Here is a 9237-nt window from a genome sequence, read left to right on the forward strand (position 1 = left end):
GAGGGATTTCATTATAGATATCCTATATGCACGTTGTGGTCGGGGCTGGGGCATCCCAGGGTAAAGGCTGTAGACCAGAGGATGGCTCTTGCTCTGGTTTGCAGCTCCAGATGTTAGATTTATAAGCATTCCCTTCATTGTTTGGACTCAAGAGGTATTGGCTTACAGTGATCAAATCATAAGACTCTGATGAACCTGAAGCCAGTTATGACTGGGAGATAAAGCTCAAGACAGACTCACAATCATTAAACTCCTAAGAGACTGAGGAACCCAAGGCAAATGTAAAACAGGGTGATAGTTCCTACCAGGTATGCCGTTTCTGGTATCAAGCTAACCTTGAAAACTAGTAATCAGAAGGGTGCTCAGTGAGTACAGAGCAAAGGGACATTTTCACAAGTCTTTAGAAATTGTGATGAACTCTGCCTGGCCCATGGCAGTATCTGTCTCTCTCCAGAGCTCGGGTGTCTCCTTCAGGTGGAACCGGAGACACACTGACTGCTTTTATCCTCTGAAGGCACTCTTTCTGGGCTCTAGGCAGACCACAGACTTCAGTGGCCATACCTTTCCTTCGGTCAGTTCGAGAACTATTGATTCCCTACAAGTCTCTTTACTACTTTTTGATCCTGGTCACCTTTTTTGGGCTTGGGTATTTCCTGATCTCTTCATTACACAATTACAAAGCATCATTCGGAGTGGTTCTTTTTATAAATGGCTAAATTTATCTATTTTTGTTAATTTTTAGCTATTTTACTCTCTGGAAAATGACTTAAGCTCCAGGTTCTGAGAATATCTTTCTGTAGCTCCCTAGATACATAGGTCCTTATGATGAATCATAAGTCAGGCCACCTGACCTCAGATGGGACTATATGCTGTTTTTGTGTGCCTTTGGTCTCCGTCTGAGGCTTAGCCCAGGCAATTGCTAGCTGTTAGTGCCCACTTACGTCAGGCAAGTCACTAAGCTTCCATGAGCCTTGGTTTCCTCTGGACAAAATGAGGGTATTCATGATGATCTTACAAGGTGTGAGGATCAAGGGAGATGGTCAAAGCTGCGTCTCAATCATGTGTCAGAGTAGACTGTGTCTTTGTGATTCAGACACCAATTCCTGATGTGGAGAACAAAGGCAAAAGAAATATAGAAAAAAATTAAACTTCTTTACAACTTACAGCCCATTGACAAGTCCTTGAGACAGGCAGAGTGACCTTCCTCCAGGAACTCAACTTTCTCAATGTTAATACTTCACTAGAAGCAAAAAGGCAACCTTAGCTTGACATTAGCCTGAACTCCAGGATCTTGTAAATCTCCTGTAACATAAAAATCTCTCTCTCTTTTTTTAAGATTTTATTTATTTATTTGACAGACAGAGATCACAAGTAGTCAGAGAGTCAAGCAGAGAGAGAAGAGAAAGCAGGCTTCCTGGTGAGCAGAGAGCCCGATGTGGGGCTCAATCCCAGGCCCCTGAAACCATGACCTGAGCCGAAGGCAGAGGCTTAACCCACTGAGCCATCCAGGCACCACCCATAAAAATCCCTTTTGAAACTTCCTTTATCTGTATTCCACCTCCCCATATATGCTAGCAATCATCCTCCAGGAATATGGCTTACTGCCAAGCATATGGCCTATCCTACATCTGAAGGGTCCCATGACCAAAGGTTTCCTAGACAGTAAATGAGCCCTCAAGATTCTGGAAACCTCACTTCTGATTCCTTAGAGACTCACACTGTCCCTAACCCCCTCCCAGCTTGAAAGTATGTAATCAATCACTACTTACAACCTCAATGCAGCTCTTTCTGCCCACGGGACCTGTCCCATGCTTTAATAAAACCACCTTTTTTTGCACCAAGGACTTCTCAAGAATTCTTTTTTGACCGTTCACTCCAACATTTCACATCTGTACTGATGTGTGGGGGTTTTCCAGCACCACCAAGCAAGTCTCTGACACCTGCTGGGTGTCCTACAGTTCAGCTCAATTCTGACACTATTTACCTGGAGATCCCACAGGTTAAGTAAGGGTTCAATTCTCCCATCCCCCTTCAGACACCAATTCAGAGTCTAGGTTGTCACCTGGTCTTCTGGTAGAATGGCTACAGATCTGGAGTTTCCCATGCCTGCCTCCTCGGGTTCAGTTAATTTGTTAGAGTAGCTCACAGAACTCAGAGAAACATTTCACTTACTAGATCACTGGTTTATTAAAGAAGCAGGTATAACTCAAGAGCAGCTAGTTGGAAGAGATGCACAGGGCAAGGCATGAGGAAAGGGTGCCAAGCTTCCACACCCTCTCCCAGGAGCATCGCTCTCCTGGAATGTCCACGGATTCACCAGCCCAGAAGCTCTCTGAATCCTATCCTTTTGTTTTTTTATGGAAGATTCATTACATAGCCATGATTGATTGAATCACTGGCCATTGTTGAGTGAATTCAAACTCCTGCCCCTCTCCCCTCCCCAGAGGTAGAGGGGGTGGAAGGGGTGGGGACTGAAAGTTCCAACCCTCTAATCACAGAGTTGATTCCCCTGGCAACCAGCCCCCTTGCCTAGGTGAGGTCCAAAAGTCATCTCATTAATATAACAAAAGACACCTTTTGTTATATATATATATATATATATATATATATATATATATACATTTATATATAAATGTATATACAAATATACATTTGGTCTGGCTTAGTCGGTGGAGCACACAACTCTTCATCTCAGGATTGTGAGTTTGAGGCCCACATCTGGTGTAGAGATTATCAAAGGGAAAAAAAAGAAGATAATAAACTTTAAAAAATAATAATAAAATAAATCACAATATCACAATCCTCCTTACAGTGACTGAAGGGAATAGCCTTGGGACTATGCTGACTTCATTTATTCAAAAAGCATTGAAAAGCACCTGCCACGGGATGAGCACGTACTTGCCCTGACAGAAGCAATAGTTTTAAATGCTGAAATAATTACTTCGCCACACACTAGCACGCTGATCATGAACATTGGGAATTTAGTGTGTGTTGGACAGAGTACTGATTGCCAGCATTGTCTTACTTAGTCCATACAACAGTCCAATGGGGTAGACACTTGTATTACTCACATTTTGCAGATTAGAACTCTGAAGCTTAGAGAAAGGATTCAAACTCCTCAAAGTTAAGGCAGCTTGTCTGTGGTGTACCTGGGACTCAGATGTGAATGGCTGTAAAGATAATGCTCTTAACCAGGGCTCCAGAAAGGTATAGATTACAAATGTGGAAATCAAGATTGGTACAGAGTGGGCCCTCTTGCATGGGGTGTGTGTGTGTGATTCTCTTGCATGTGGTTTTTTAGGCTCATGTGTTGTATTCGAACATGATTGTGGGTCGAGGCTACAACACTTGGGTGGGGAGTGTAGGGAGGATTTCCCACAATAGAGGGAATAGTCATAAAAGAGCCTGTAATGGACAAAGAGCATTGTCATCCCAGAGTCTGGGAGGCAGCCCCAGGGAAATCCCTCCTTCCTGTGGTGGGCTTCTGAGAGGTAGAAGATGGCATCTACCATTTCGAAGTAGCCAGGAACCAGAATGGGGCAGGGAACACACCGTCTCCCTTTGTAAAATCCCAGACCTCCAAAACGAGCACAGAAGTGAGCCAGGGCTCCCCGTGTCCAACTCCGAGATTCCTACACTTCTCGGGAAGGTTCTGGTAACAACTGCTGCCTGTCCTCTGGGTCTTCGCTTCCCTTGGTTCAGCCTGAGAGAAAGCACAAGACTTGTCATCCAAGCTCAACCCTGACTGGGCGGGGTGTCTGGAAGTCATGTTCCACAGTCCTGTTTTACTGTCTGCCATTTATTTTGTGTTTGTTTTTCCTTAAATCGAGTCTTATCTAAGTAGCCCAGCCTGGTTTCTGACAGGCGAAGCCAAAAGGTCTTGTGTTCAGGCTCCAACCAGAGCATTAAAAAGATTGCAGTCCCCCCTGAAGCTCTGCCAAGCAGAGTGTTCTCAGTGTGCTCTTTGAGAGATAAGCTGCGGGGACAACCTTGCCCCCTAGCACTATCACGAGGTGGTAGTTCGCTCAATTGCTCTGACGCCCTGACACCCTCCCCCACCCCAAACAAGAGCAATGGATGCCCTTATGGTGCTGGTAGTAACCACAACCTAGCACCACAGCCCTGTGGGTGCATATCCGTCCTGGGGACCAGCAGCCCACTGTCATGGAGGATTGTGATGAAGGCAGAGCCTCAAGGCCACCCTAGACCTCCAAAATCAGAATCTGCCTTTGAACAAGATCCCCAGGGGGTTCATTTGCCCAGGGAAGTTTGAGAAGCGTGGACCTAGGGTTGAGGCTCTTCAACCTGGGCTCATGAATTTAAATGAGGAATAAAATAGTTTAGGGGCAGCTGACTGGCTCAGTTAGTGGCACGTGAGACTCTTGATCTCAGGGTTGTGAGTTCAAGTCCCGTTTTGGGTGTAGAGATTACTTAAAAATAAAATCTTTTTTTAAAAAAAGGAAAAAAATAAAAGAAAATATTTTATCACTATCTGTACTAGGCACAAACTTCAACAATGGATATAGGCCACGAGTGACAGAAGTATTAGCAATATCTGTCACTCTGTCACCAATGGACATCATGGGCATTTTCATAACACATGACAGTTGTTTTTTAGATATTTTCTTCAAGTAATATATAGCTCAGCATGACTTCAAAATTACAGTAGTTACTAGTTCTGAAGCTAAATCATGCTCTTGAATATACTAGGGAAGCCTACATTTTATTATATCACAAAATCTTTAAGTATCTTTGATAACTATTTCAAAGGAATTGATTTCCCTTATAATTCCACATATTTCATTTGGAACATCAGAAATTTTCTTCTGAGGAGGATTTTTGGATCTCATCAAGTTGCTGTGATTCCAGGCAGTGTATGGAGAATTTCAGAGACACAGGGGAGGTGAGCGGGACGCATTCTGGAAAGCCCCAGAGATCATGTGTCCCCGCAGACAGGTGGCTTTCAGAGCAGGGCTGGCTGGCACCTAGTGGTCGCCCTCATGGCATCTTCATTCTCTTTTCATTAAAAAGTAGGTCTGATGGGGTCCACGCTAACAGATAAAACCCAAATTCCATGGCGGGTTGGCAGGGGATGGGGGATGGCTGTTGTCAGTCCAACAACTGAATTAAGAATCCGACTGAGTGTCAGGAAAATTAAAGACCCAGAAGCATCCCTGTAGTTGTTACTTTTATCACCACTCCCCTCGGCGCCCCCCATTCCCTCCCTCCCCACATCACCTCCCTCCAGTGATCCACAGGAAACCCTTAAAAGGAAAACTGGCCTGTGTGCTCTTTACGGGTGACAAGAAGGAGGCACTGGGAAGGCTGGCTCTCTGCAGCCAGTGGGGTGGGGAAGACAGTCCCCGGGGGATGAGAGTGGGTGGTGGCAGCTTTAAAAAAGAGGTTCCTTCGAGGGGGCCTGGGTGGCACAGTCCTTTTAGTGTCCGACTCTTGGTTTCGAATCAGGACCTGATCTTAGGCTCGTGAGACCAAGCCCCATGTGGGGCTCCTCGCTCAGGGCAGGAGAGTCTCTCTCACTCTGCCTGTCCTGCTCATGCTCAAGCTCTCTCTCTCTCTCTCTCTGTGAAATAAATAAATCTTGAAGAAGAAGGAGAAGGTGGTTCCTTTGGAGGAGGGTCACTGGACCTGAGGGAATGGGGCGGGTATCTGGGGAGACATGACCCTGAGGCAGAAGAACAGGCCTTCATGCTGGTAACTTCACAAACCATCCGACATGTTGGGCTTCACAAAGCTGCCTCAAGGCTGCCTAATGCGGTTGTAGAAAAAGGCAAAACTGAAGTCCTCCTCTGCCCGTGAAACCAGAGGGAAAGCTGTAAGTCACATTACTTTTCACACACCCCACCTTGAGTGTCAGGGTGTTTTTGGTTTTGTTTTTGTCTACACGGTGGGGATAAGAACAACGGAGAAGCCTCCTCACAGGCTTGTTGGGGGTCAGATGGCACAAGGATGTGAAGGACGAAAGGGAAAGCTCTTCGAGGGAAAGCTCTTGTTTTCTATGAGAACATTTATCTCCTGCATGAGTCTCCTAAGTCTGTCATGATGAAATGCCCTAACCTGAATGATTGAAATAACAGAAGTATGTTGTCTCACTGTGCTGGAGGCCAGCAGTCCAGGATGGGGGCACCCGCAGGGCTGGTTCCTCCCAAGGGATGTGAGAGAGAACCTGTTCTGGGCCTCTCCTCTGGCTTCTGGGGCTTTGCTGGTAATCTCTGGTGTTCCCTGACATGGAGAAGCACCAACCGGGTATCTGCCTTCATTTACAAGGTGTCCTTCCTGTGTGTGGGTCAGAGTTTCTCATCCCTGTAGAGACATCCATCCTATTGGATTAAGGGCCCATTGGACTCCGGGATGACCTCATCTTGGCCAACCACTGTGCCATGACCCTATTCCCAAATGAGGTCATATTCTGAGGTACTGGGGATTAGGACTTTGGCACGTGAGTTTCGGGGGGGACTCTACGCAACCCCTAAACCTTCTGTGACCTCCTTGGGCACTCTTCTGTAGAGGCTAAGCCAGCAGAATGCACAGCGAGGTCAGGTGCAGGCGTGGAGTCAGGTGCACTGCTTCCAACTCTTCAAGCACTTTCCACCTTCTGTTGAATGGAGTCTTCCGCCACCTCTTTTTATTAAACATTTAAATATTTATTAAATGTCTACACATTCCACACACACAGGACATAAAAATGAATAAAATATTGTCCTTGACTTCAAGCAAAATGAGAGACAGGCGTGTAAACAAATTATCCCAAGGCGGTATGATTCATGCAATAGGAGTTATGTGGAAAAAAGAACAAGAAAAAAAAAAAAAGAGGGGCCCCAGGATTGTGAGGAAGGCTCCTGCAAAATGGCAGCATGAACACCGAATCTTTAAGGATGATCTTTGGCAGATGGGAGGCAGATGCGTTTCAGTTACAGGAAAAGCAGGGAGCGTTGTGGCCTGGCTAGGGTTATGGGCTATGGGAGACAGAGATCAAAAGGAGGCTAGGGCTCGGTATGAAGGGGGATACCCATGACCTGAAGAATATGAACACTGTCCTACAGCTCAGCTCTTTCTCCCCTGTCAGCTCTGAGAAAGTAGTGAGCTCATGGGTTGTGGGAAATGAGGCTGGAGCGGTGCACAGGGCTAGCCTATGAGTGAATGAGGGAATGAATGAGTCAATGAATAACTTTTGGGTAGCGGAGTGGAGAGGAGAGACTTAGGAGAATTTGCTGCAGTTCAGGTGAGTCTTATGAGGATTTGAATGCAACTCCAGGAAGGAGGCCTTACCTGGGCTGGGAGGAAGGTGGGAAGGGTGAAAATATGAATATGTTTGTAGGGTTGGAAATCAAGGGAGCTCCTGCCCCCTGGTCTCCATTATCTCTGGGCTGGGCTGGTTCCTGAGGAAAGGGGCAGAAGAAGCTGGGTGAGGACTTCTTATGGCTAAGGCTCCTCCAGAAAGCAGTGAGAGTGGGAGGTTCTAAGAGTGGAGCTCAGCTGCCCCCAGGTCAAAAGAGAGATGCTGACTGTGGTCATGAGCCAGGATGGGGGATTTGGAGGGCAGGTGCAGTGGCAGGAAAAGGGGGCTCTGCAGTGGGTTAAACAGTGTCCTCCCAAAATTCACGTCCACCCAGAAACTCAGAAAGTGACCTTATTTAGAAATAGAGTCTTTGCAGAAGTAATTCAGCTAAAAATTGAAATGAGATTGTCCTGGATTAGGATGGGCCCTAATCTAATGACTGCCATTGTTATAAGAGACATGAGGGGACACAGATACAGAGGGAGGAAGGCCCTGTGAAGACGGAGGCCAGGACCAGAGTGTTGCCACCACAAGCCAAGGAGAGGCCACCAGGAGCCACCAGGAGCAAGAAGAGGAAGGAAGCATTCTCCCCCAGGAACTTCAGAGGGAGCCCAGCTCTGCCAACACCTTGATTTTGAACTTCTGGCCTCCAGAACTGCTTGATAATAAATTTCCCAGCCTGTGGTACTTCGTGATGGCAGCCCCAGGGAACTTCACACGGGCCAGACCACAGAGGCTGGTGGAGTTTCGGGCAACGGTAGACGCAGGAATGGAGACCGGGTCGGGAAATGAGGGAGGTCAGGAGGGGCCGAGAAGTTCAGTGGGAGTTGGGGCTGAAGGCCTTGGGAAGAATGACAGGTTTAGGGGCGGGCTGAAAGGCCGGAAGGTTGATAGCCACACACCGGCCTGTTTGAAATGAAGGTTTTGGAGGCCGAGCAGCTCCAGGTGATTAGAGATACTTGTCGGATCTGTGTCTCTCACAGAGGATGAACGCTCCCTGAAAAACAAATTCACCCTAAACGCTAGGCCATTTATCCTCCCTCAAGTCTGCTTTTTAAATCCCAGGCCTGGTGAACCACCTACACAGGTCTTCCGAGGAATTACTATTCCCTCTCTCTATTTGGTGGCATTTTAGACTCGGAGAGTCTATGTGTTCTAGGGAAGAGGGCACCCCATGGGGAGGGGACAGGGTGCTCAGTGCCAGGCCAAGAGCTGGTCTTCCTAGGCCTGGCCCAACCTTGTAGAGGGGAGGCCCGCTCTGGGGCTTTCAGAAAGGAGAGCACTTCCGGGGACCTCTGGGACATTAGGTGGCAGAACTAAAATAACGGTCAGGGTAAAGCTGGGCCATTTGAGGAAATTCAGAAGGAAAAACCCCAAGCAGAATCTTAAGGCAGTTAAGAGACCTTGCTCTAGTGCAGGCTGGAGAAAGTCTGAGTTGCCCCGGGATCAGGAGTCACTCAATTAAACAGCAAAAGCCCAAAGAGAAACGCAGGAGCGGGCCCCCTCTTACCTGAGGAGCTCAGCTCTCGCTGTAGGCCTCACCCCATCTGCCCTCTGCCAGCACCTTCTCCCGCCAGGCCCTGTTCTTAGACCAGTCTGCCTCAGATCCCAGCTGTCTGCTCCCTTCCCTGGGGCCACAGGCACTGACCTCTCCTGCTCCTCTCCCCTGGTCCAGGCTCTTTCCTGCCGCTCGCTCCTAGAGGCTTCCTAGCTGAGCTGCTGGGGGCTGCTCTCCAGCCCATAGCCTCCTAATGTTTAAGCAGGAAAGAGTGTTTGCTTTGAGGGCAGGGTCAAGAGGTAATGAGAAAGCTACATTTCCTTCCATGTGGCTGTCCCCCTCCTAGTCCCCCACAGGCCTTTCTCTTTGCCCCCCAAGAGGGTCAAGGGCATAACCCCTTTACCAGCTCTTCCATGTTCTGCCTCCTGCCCACTGCACGTTC

Source organism: Mustela lutreola, chromosome 10 (assembly GCF_030435805.1).
Source record: "Mustela lutreola isolate mMusLut2 chromosome 10, mMusLut2.pri, whole genome shotgun sequence".
NCBI classification, from domain to species: domain Eukaryota; kingdom Metazoa; phylum Chordata; class Mammalia; order Carnivora; family Mustelidae; genus Mustela; species Mustela lutreola.